At 34.9% G+C, this 10770-nt stretch overlaps 1 pseudogene; it reads left to right on the top strand.

The window, feature by feature from the left end:
- Positions 1-2643: 2643 nt before the first annotated feature.
- On the top strand, positions 2644-2761 carry LOC120599085 (uncharacterized; annotated as a pseudogene).
- The last annotated feature ends 8009 nt before the right edge of the window (positions 2762-10770 follow it).

The following is a 10770-nucleotide window of genomic DNA, read 5'->3' on the forward strand; positions in this document are numbered from 1 at the left end:
CTAAGATATTGTCTCCTGTTCCGCTTTGCACTTTTCCGTATTTTCCACGTGATAGAGAAATGCTTTAGAAATAAATTAGGTCATTCTGTTCAAAAGTCATAACTCTTGAGATAATGAGTTCAAAAGCCTTTAGGAACTATAAAGCAAAAGTAATGCATTTGTGTTATTATGAAGATGAGTTTACAGTACTTCTCACTGTAAGTTAGCAAATGGCTTTGGGTGCATTATCAGCCTCTCTGTACACGAATCTGTTTCTCTATAGCAAAGGCAACTTGCAGATAACCTGATAAAGATTCCAGAACTATAGGTCAAACTAGGCCCTGGAATAGCAGTGTAATTCCAAACCTAGGAGCACATCCATCCTGTCCATAACAGATATTCATGAGAGGCATAACTTCCTTGTTTCTACCATATCTTAATAAAGAGAAGTCCAGTTGGTCTCTCTGGAGGTTAAATAGCAAAAGGAAGGCTGACTTGATTAATAAATCTAGATATCCCGAGGATTCTGTGGAGATACGCTTTGACATTTACATCAGACCCTATAGACATGTTCCTATTTCTATTAAGAAATTCATGTCATTTACATAGAAATCTTTAAAGATTTAAATGAGTTTTTGATATAGTTCATTGTGAATTTTAACATATCTGAGCGATACAAAAGACCTTCCTTTAATGACAAACTAACATTTGCATGTTCCTTGAGATTAAAAGGTTTTTCATGTATATCAACTTATTCCCATTCTCAAACAACCCAAGAGGAAGAATAGCTATTATCTGTTTATAAATATAAGGAAAATGAGGCACAAAGATGTTAAATGAATATTACAATTCAGCAAATAAGAACTCTCAGTTCTTCTGACCACCAATTCAGTACTCTTAACATCCATTGATTGCTCAGTAATACTGAGATGATTAGTCTAATTTTCATACTTTCCTAGTGATATTTTAAGTAGATATTTGTTACAGAAATCTCAAAAAAAAAATACACAGTTTCTTATTCTACAGTTCTGACATTAACCTTTGAGACAAGCCCTGCACTATGAGTATTTACCTCACCCATTAAGAATATTTGTGAGGCAGAAGACAAGTGCAAGTTAACTGTCCTTTGTCTCTACATAAAAGCCTAAAAGATTTGTTGCTAAAGTAAAATACTATTCTAATTTCACAGAGAAGAAAATAGTACCGTAGAATGTCCATTATACAAATACTTTACCATTGCAAGTGACATGGTAATGAACAGAGAGCTAATTGCAATCCTAGGTTTTCAAGAGATACAATAATAGTGATAGTTTCCAGGTAATTTCCATACTCAACTATGGATTGACTCATGTCGGCCTTGCAAGTATAAAGGACATAAAATAATAGCTTTTAAAAATAATATATTTTCAGAAGAAACTTTCAGAGTTGTAGCTTTTCGGTTTAAGATATGTTTAAAACAGGATTTGATAGCAAATCCGTTTTCAATATGTTGTTCCACAACATTCTCATTTCTTTTTGATTTTGCCACTTATTACAGAGTTGTAAAAATCTAATGTAAAGTGATTCAACTGAGCCTCTGAATGAGTAGTAAAAATCCCTCAGATAAATTTTAAATGAGCCTTTTATACATATAGAAATCCTCTGCACATTTTTAAATTTTATTTTAAATTTTTATACATATAGAAATCCTCTGCACATTTTCAAATTGATTTGTATTCTTAAATTGTTCCTGCCGTCTGCATATAAGCACTGAGTATTGAGTATGACTCTTTTACCAACGTTCTTTAGATACACATATGTGTATAACCTTTTAAACTATACATGCAAAAGAGTTCATGAAATTATTGTTAAAAAGCACAATAACCATGCATATCACACTCATGAACATACTACTCAACATAAAAACTGAACTGCGACCAATCTTTGTACCAGCCTAGTTCTTTCCCCACCCCACCTCCCTACCTGTCCTCCACAGATAGCCACCATCCTGAAATTTGTGTTTCATCTCTTGTCTTTTAAAAAATCTACATCACTAAGTAATATATATATTTTTTAGTTTTGCTTAGTTTTGAGCATTATAAAAGGGATGTCTTACTGTATATCAAGTTCCTCTGGAACTTGTTTTTTAACTCAATATAATATAATGAGTGAAATACTCTAGATCCTTTTATGTTGTTACATAAAATTCAATCCTTTTCACTGCTATATAACATTCCAGTGGCTCATTATCCTATGATTTATGTATTCATCTTCTTCTATGGACATTTGAGTTTCCAGTTTTTTGCTCTTATGGTTAATGATTTCATGAATTATTTTTGGACTATTTCTTGGTGCATACACACAAAAGATTTTCTAGGGCATATATCTACGAGTGAAATAACTGGATAGTTGGGAATAAAAATGTTCAACTTTAAGATTTAGGGCAAAATGGTTTTTGAAAATACATTGTTCCCACTTATACTCCCATAGTGTGATTAAAGCTCCTTAATATGAGAGACTATTACTATAAATTTCATCTTTAAAGTAACTTTTAATATTGTTCCTTTTGGAAAATGGTTAGCTATGAGTATGACCATTAAACCATACCAAATCTTCAATGCTTCTCATAAAATCTTTCTAGATGTAAAATTTAATAATAAATCTTTTGTTTTAAGTGCTCTTTTACTAAACAGCCATGCTACCCTGAACGACCCTGATCCTGTCTGATCTTGGAAGCTAAGCAGGGTTGGGCCTGGTTAGTACTTGGATGGGAGACCACCTAGGAAGACCAGGTGCTTGTAGACTAAAAAAAATAAGGGACTGTAAACTGACAAGGTCCTTGCAATCCATGAGGTCAACCAAGGGTTCCCTTGCCTAAAAAATAAATTAAGAAATACATGCCCTTTTAGTGAAAATGAATCTTTTAGTAGTACAACTAAGAAAATTAATTCATCATTTTATATAATAGTATATCAATCTGGTCTTATAATTTTAATATCTCGGGTGTTCCTGTCAAATGGAGAACTAATCAACAGATACCAATCATGATAGGGTATAATACAATTTTATTTCACTGGACTCTAAAAGCATGAGGTCCTTTTCTAACAACCCAAGTTTTTTAATTAATTGCAAAGGTATATCAACCAAACTTGTTTTCTGAATAAAATTTATAAACCATTGCACCAACTCTGTTTGCATAAACCATACTTATACTAAGAATCCTTCACTTAATTGCCCTAGGTTTCTCTCTGATAATCTTCAAATGGGCTTCCTATATTATAATGTTAATCTTAAGCATTACCTTTCTTTACCCTAATAAATACACATCAGCATTCTAGCTAATTTATATGAAGCATTGTGAATAGTCGAATAATCATTTTGTAATGGATCTGGTGCTGACAAGAAATGGTATGGGTGGAAAGATAAAACATTTGTTTCCTTATAGGAGGTAAGGATATTTTTTTCTTTAGAGCAATTCAAAAAAAAGTAAAGATTAACAGTCAGCCTCAAAAATACAACTCTGTTTGGTAGTCTGGCAGAACAGTAAGAACAGCGTCATGGAGAATTGTTGGAGTTAATCCATACTTGACGTCCATTTGTATTATACCAAGGTAATCTAATGACAATACCTCATTCTTATACCCAAATTCTTCTGGTGTCTTCTCTGAGCACCCTGAGAGTAATTTAGATTCCTTTCAGTTTTCTTGTGTTCCCGGAATTGTTTCTGTGGCAAATATTTGTTTTATGTTTGGGGCACCAGTAGAAAGACTAAATTAGGGAGTCTGAGTAATTTGAATGTAAGATTATTCACAAAAGCTTTCTGTTTTTATCCTCTTGCTGGGATGCTTGATAGGCCTACCAGAAAATCTTTTAGTCACACAGGATATAATTTGGGGGTTGATTACTATGTATGATACTTCAGGTAAAGATTGTTATGACAAAATAATCACATGATCTGAGATTATATAGAGGTAGGACATATATCCCATTTACATGGCACTTGGAGTTCCTCTTCCTGGCTCTTATACTGCCTCCATAGTCTGCAGCATTCATTCATTGCTACCTGAGCCCAAATTGCCTAGAACTTCTTAAACTGTGGCCATAACCCTCAGTTATGTAAAACAGCTGTTCAGTCTCTTGTGCTGATGAGACTCTTTTTAAGCCTCCCTGTTTCTCTCCATCAACTCAAAACACACATCCCTCCCTCCCAAAAAGTGAAACTTCCACAAATATTTCCCAAATGATATCATAATTTTAAAGGATTTCAATCATCACAGACCCCCATATCTATCCTGGAGATGGAGAATACTCTATTGACCGTTTGTGGCCAATAAATAGAACTCCCAGAGGTTGACCAGATAGTTTAAATACTGAAATTAAATATTATAATCTCTAAGATTTCAAATGATAGACACCAACAAAAAAATATAACAAATATTTATTTCACCAAATTCTAATCATCTAATGGATCTTTTCTACTTCTTTTTTTTTTCTTGGTCATGAATCATCATTCCAATTTGGACCCTCCTATTTCTAGCTGTCTGAAAATATCTTAATTACCTTATTTTTCTCCTTATTACACAACTCTTCTAATATTTTTAACCAGTGATGTGTTGGTAAGTGTTTAACCACTTGCTATGGTATAAATACTCCCACCATGGCTGACTTCAAGCTACATCAATGAATGTGAACTTGGAGTTGATCATAGCACACACGATATTATATAGTATTTTCATCATACAGATTCAATGGATGTGAATAACTTCAAAAGCATAAATAATATTAAAATGTAGTAGAATAATTAGGAAGTGATGAGTTTTTAATAGTTTATTTAATTATAAGTTTATATAATTAATTTTTAGTACTGCCTGTGTTTTACAACAGGCTGCCAAAACTCTTTTCTGGTGAAGAAATACATGGGTTCTAGATATTGTCTACTGGACCTCAACAGCCATCACTACCGCCTTCTAAATATCCTCTCAGTCATGAGAAATGGAAGAATAAAAACTACCTTTCCCAGAATTCTTTGCAGTTGGACTTTGGGATGTAATGAAGTTCCACTAATGAGATGACCTTGTGTGAAATTTGGAAGGCAGAAGGAAGGTAGAAACCATTCTTCCTATCATTGTTCTATCCAATAGTCAAGCTCTGGTAAACTGAATGTTTGAGTGTCTAATTCCAGGTTCTCCTTTCTAGTCTCTAGCTTTGTGGAAGTGGGGCAGCTGCCTAATGGCAAGCCCTTAACTTCAGCTATTTAGAGACTTACAATGTTTTTGTATTACCTAATTCCCTATATTAAATACCTTTCTGCTCGAAGTACCTAGAATGTTTTTTCTGAACACTGATATAACATGTATCCTTGGCTGCTTGTTTCCTTCGTGTGACATCAAAAGGAAACATCAAAATAATCACTAGCACTGGTCTAGTTAGTCCTTTTGCCCAAGTGGTCTCTCACTCTAAATTTTTTCTGTTGATACTTTGCATTTTATTCACATCCTAAAATTATGCTGTGGCATTAAACAAATACTACTGCGTAATTTTTTTCAGTAAATCTACTGGAAAGAACTAAGGAAATTAATGCTCAGTTAAGTGACAAGAAAAAGAATAATGGCTCTTTATTATTATTATTACTATTTTTTATAACATCAGAACCCTAATGGTGAAGAATGACTAGTCATTTTCTGTTTGTTTTTAATTTATATCTCCTCTTAAGCCTATTAGAATGGAGCCTATCAGAAAAAGTGAAAACGAAATTGTTTTTTCTTTAAAGGATACTTAAGGAAAAGAATTCTGGACTTTCCTTTGTAAGCCTAATACAGGGTTTAAAAACCTTTTCTGTCAGATAATATTCCTTACAGCTAAGGAATATTTCTGCATTTTCTGTTTTTGGTTTATCCATGAGAGTGGAGAGAGAAGAAAATTAGGTAATAAGAAGCATATTACTCTGAGATAGAACCTAGTTTTCATTTGTTTCCTATTTATACCTCTTCTTTTTCTTATCCTCGGGACTTTATCCTTTCTTCGGGTCTCTCTTCCAGTTATATTTTTTTTGGTCTATTTTGTTTTTCCTGTTCTATTCAGCAGCCCCTTAGCATATCTCCTTAACAAATTTTTCCTAACCACAGAACAGTCTTTGCTCCTGAAGGAAGTCTTCTGTTTTAAAAAAAATTATGTCATTATCTTATGGACAAAAATCTTTAGATATTCTTCCAGCTATTCCCTTGGTCTTCCCATCTCATTTCCTTCTTCTCCCTTGTACTTTATAATGCATTTCTTCAGTTATTATCATCTATACTATCTAATGGTAGACATTGTGAAGGCTCATTGTGCTTTATAGTCTCTCACAATGTTTATTTAGAGAACAGCAAAATCTCTGAAGCAATGCAATATGTAAAGAAGTCAATGCATGAGCAATTAAATGTTCTATTTCCTTGCTCACCTCGCAGATTAATTTACTTATTTGTTTTATTTTAACCAATGGAACCAACAAAAGCAAATAAATTAAAACTAAAGATAATTTACTGAACTATCTGAAATAACCCCAAAATGAATAGCCTCATTTTTAAGTAGTTTACATCTGGGAGAAAATACATGGTGGACAGTGGATGTGAGATTATAGAAATAAGAGCAAATCAGATTTTTTTTTTTTAGTGAAATTAGCTTAACTACTTAAAAAAATGAACACAATTTTAATTTTAGGGTGAAACCTTTTAAAGGAAATATAAGAGGAAATGTTAAATTTCCTCAAGATTTGATTGAAGGACCTGTTCTCTAACTTCATCTTGTCACGCTCAGTTGCCATCTGTCAAGGACTGAATGTTTGTGTCCTTCCCCACCTTCACCAGATTCATATGTCAAAGCCCTAACATTCAGTGTAGCTGAGTTTGAAGATGGGGCCTTTAAGGAAGTTAGTAAGGTTAAACGAGATCATACAATGGGATCCAATAGGATTAATGTCCTTATAAAAAGCCACATGGGACCAAGGACTCTCTCACATGAGTGTGCACTCTCTCTCTATATATATATACACACATACACACACACATACAGACAAGTACACGTGTGCACGCATGGACACACGCACGCGTGCACGTGCACACACGCGCACACACACACACACACACACCAAAGAAAGGCCATATGAAGACATAGCAAGAAGGTGGCCATCTGCAAACTAGGAAGAGAACACTCACCAGAAACTAAATCAGCCAACCTCAATCTTGATCCTTGTTCTTAGACTTTTAGCTTCCAAAACAGTAAAAAAAATAGATTGTTTAAGCCACCTAATCTATGGTATTTTGTTTATTTTTTTATTTTTCAATTACAGTTGACATACAATATTATATTAGCTTCAGGTGTACAATATAGTGATTAGACATTTATATAACTTATGAAGCGATCACCCTGATAAGTACTCATCTGACACCATATACAACAGTTTATGGCAGCTAGAGCAGACTAATACAAATTTTAGTACCATGAGGTGTGACATTGCTGTAACAAATACCTAAAAATGTAGAAGGGGCTTTGGAACTGGATGATGGGTAGAGGCTGGAAGAGTTTTGAGATATATACTAGAAAAAGCCTAGATTCCCTTAAAGGTACTGTTAGTAGAAATATGCATGTTAATAGTGACTCTGGTGAGAGCTCAGAAAAGAAAGAGGAGAGCCTCTACAATTTTAGAGAATACATATATCATTCCTATCAAAATGTTGATAAGAATATGAGTGTTGGATGAAAAAGGGGCCACGTATTAAACCTGACAAGCTCAGGGGAGGCCTGCCTGGCAGGCCTTACAAACACAAAACCTGAAAGTAACTACACAGGATGGTCTGAACATACAAATTCCTACCTAAAACAGTGTTATGGCCTGTAGCTACCTGACACAGGTCAATCTTTACCTTAAGTGAACTTATCTATTGTATTTTTTTTTCAGATTTTTTTTTAAGTTTATTAGGGTAATATAATTATATAATTTTCAGGTGTACATTATCATTTGACATCTGTATATTCTATTGTGTTTACCACCCAAAGTTCAGTTTCCTTCAGCTACCATATATTTGATTCCCTTTACACACTTCACCCTCCCCCTATAGATGACCCCCTTTAACCATCTACCTACCCCTTCCTCCCCACCCCCTACCCTCTGGTAACCACTAGTCCATTGTCCATGTCCATGAGTCTCTGTTTGTTTGTCCTGTTCATTTGTTGCTTTGAGGTTTATATCCCACATATAAATGACATCATGTGATTTTCAACTTTTTCTGTCTCATTTTGCTTAGCATGATTATCTCGAGGTCCATCTATGTTGTCGCAAATGACAGTATTTCATCTCTTCTTATGGCTGAGTAATATTTCATTGCGTATATGTATCACAGCTTCTTTAGCCAATCTTCTGTCGTAGGACACTTTGGTTGCTTCCATGTCCTGCCCACTGTGAATAATACTGCTATGAACATCTGTGTGCAAATATCTTTTCGGATATGGGTTTTCAAGTCTTTGGGGTAAATACCCAGTAGAGGGATTGGCTGGATCATACGGTAGATCAATTCTTAGTTTTTTGAGGAACCTCCATACTGTTTTCCATAGTGGCTGTACCAATTTGCAGTCCCACCAGCAGTGTATGAGGGTTCCTTTTTCTCCACATCCTCTCCAACATTTGTTATTACTTGTCTTTTTGCATCTAAGATAACATACCATTGAAATGTCAGAGTAATCTTTTCCAGACCCTTCAAGACACAACTTCTGGCACCAGAGCATGAGACCACAGACCCCTCATTGTTACCTTGGTCCATGAATACCACCTCTATGTGCTGTAAATGTTAATTATTAACTATTTTGTACTCACCACTGTAAAAGAAGTATGTGTCTCTCCATTTTACTTTTTATTCAGTCCCAGAGATTTCCCTGCTTTGCTTTCTCCTGCCCCCTTACTCTACCACCAATGGATTTCATGTCACCCTTCTACGTCTCCTCCTTTGATTCTAATTTATAAAATAAGCTGCAAAACTGTTATTCTCCAAAGCATTTTCTCAATCTTGAGATTTGCAATTGTAGTCAATTTGGCTCAAATAAACTCATAAAAATTCTCTATAGATTTGGACATTTCTTACATTAACAAAAGCCATTCTGATGAGGTCTCAAATAAAAATGAGGTAAAAGTTTATTGAAAACTGGAGGAAAGATGATCTTTGTTATAAGTGGCAAAGAACTTGGTTGTATTTTATTAGCGTTCTAGTGTTTGCTGGAAGGTAGAACTTGCAAGCAATGAAATTGAACATTTTCATTGCTTGCAAGTTCTACCTTCCAGAAAACACTAGAGCTGAAATTTATAAGCAAAGTGTTGAAGGAGTAGCTAGGTTTCTCCATATCACTTATAGTAAAATGCAAGAGGAAAGAAATAAGTTAAAAGAATAGTTAACCAAAAAGGAACCAGAACTTGAAGATATGGAAAATTCTCAGTCAATCCACATTGCAAAAAATGAGAGCGGTTGTTCTGAAGAGAACACTAAGGGTGTGGCTAAGCAACCGTTTGATAAGGAGGTGTGAACTTAAGATTTAACCTGCCACTTCAGTAGAAGCCACGCTTAGAGATGAGATTATGCCAGGAGAAACACTGCCAGCTGAAATTAAAGTGAACAGAAAAAACAGGACAGAATGAAAGAAGGCTGTTGGACTTTGGGGATTCTACAGGACAAGACAATAGAGCTATCTGACCGTAAACTTGCATTAATTATCCTTCAAGAAAATAGAAGTGAAAAAGGTGAAGGGATGAAGAAGTACAAATTAGTAGTTACAAAACAGTCACAGGGATTTAGAGTATAGCAAAAAAATTTAAGAAATAAAAAAAGGAAATAGAAAAATGACCCTGATAGCAATCCAGACATTACCAGGACTGCCACTCCCACCACCATCCTAGGGACAGGACTGGGTCTTCCTCAATTTTAAAGGGTAGGGCCTCTCATAGTGTTGGGGGGTGGGAGGTGGAGTAGGTATACCACAGCCCAGTGTCACAGGATGGGACTGCCCCCCCACCCCAGAGCTATGGGAGTGATACTGCCACTGGAATGCTCACCTTTCCCAAGCCTACTCTCCCACCCACACACTTCTTAGTTAACTAGTTACCTATTATCCCCCTGATCTCAGCTCATACATCACTCTCTTAAGGGCCCTGCCAAACTCTACAATCTAAGTAAGTTCCCTCTTGCCCCCTGTCATGGCAAGCTGTACTTCAGAGTGCCCGTCAAAGTTGTAAATATATATTTTGTGTGATTTTTAAAAATTAATGTGTTTCCCCACACTTTCACTATAGTTTAGATGCTTCACGAAGACAGGAACTGTGTCTGTTTTGCTCTTCGTTGTAACTCCAGTACATAACGCAATGCCTAGCACACAGTAGCCATAGTATAAATATTTGTTCATGAACGAAGAAAGACAGTTATTCTAAAATCAGTATTTCAGTCCTACTCAAATTCTTTCTCCTATCACTGGTAATAACTGAAACTAATCAATGTGCCTTTGAAATCAGGATAGCAATAAAAAGAAAAGAGCAGTCAGGAATAACTCACCCATGGATGGTTGAAAATTTGTAATAGTGACAGAAAACATTAAAGGCCATTCAGATTTATTTTTACTTTTTTTCTTTGCATTATTGCTCACCTTAAGACCATGCTTTCATTATAGACACAGAGAAATTCTCTGCAGGAATAAACATCTTTTCAAAATGAGTGTCCTTTGCCCGTTTTTCTACTAGGATATTTATCTTTTTTCTTCCAAAGTATAAAAATTTTTTATATATTAAGGCTATTATTC

Source organism: Pteropus medius, unplaced genomic scaffold (assembly GCF_902729225.1).
Source record: "Pteropus medius unplaced genomic scaffold, Ma_sr-lr_union100, whole genome shotgun sequence".
Taxonomy (NCBI): Eukaryota; Metazoa; Chordata; class Mammalia; order Chiroptera; family Pteropodidae; genus Pteropus; species Pteropus medius.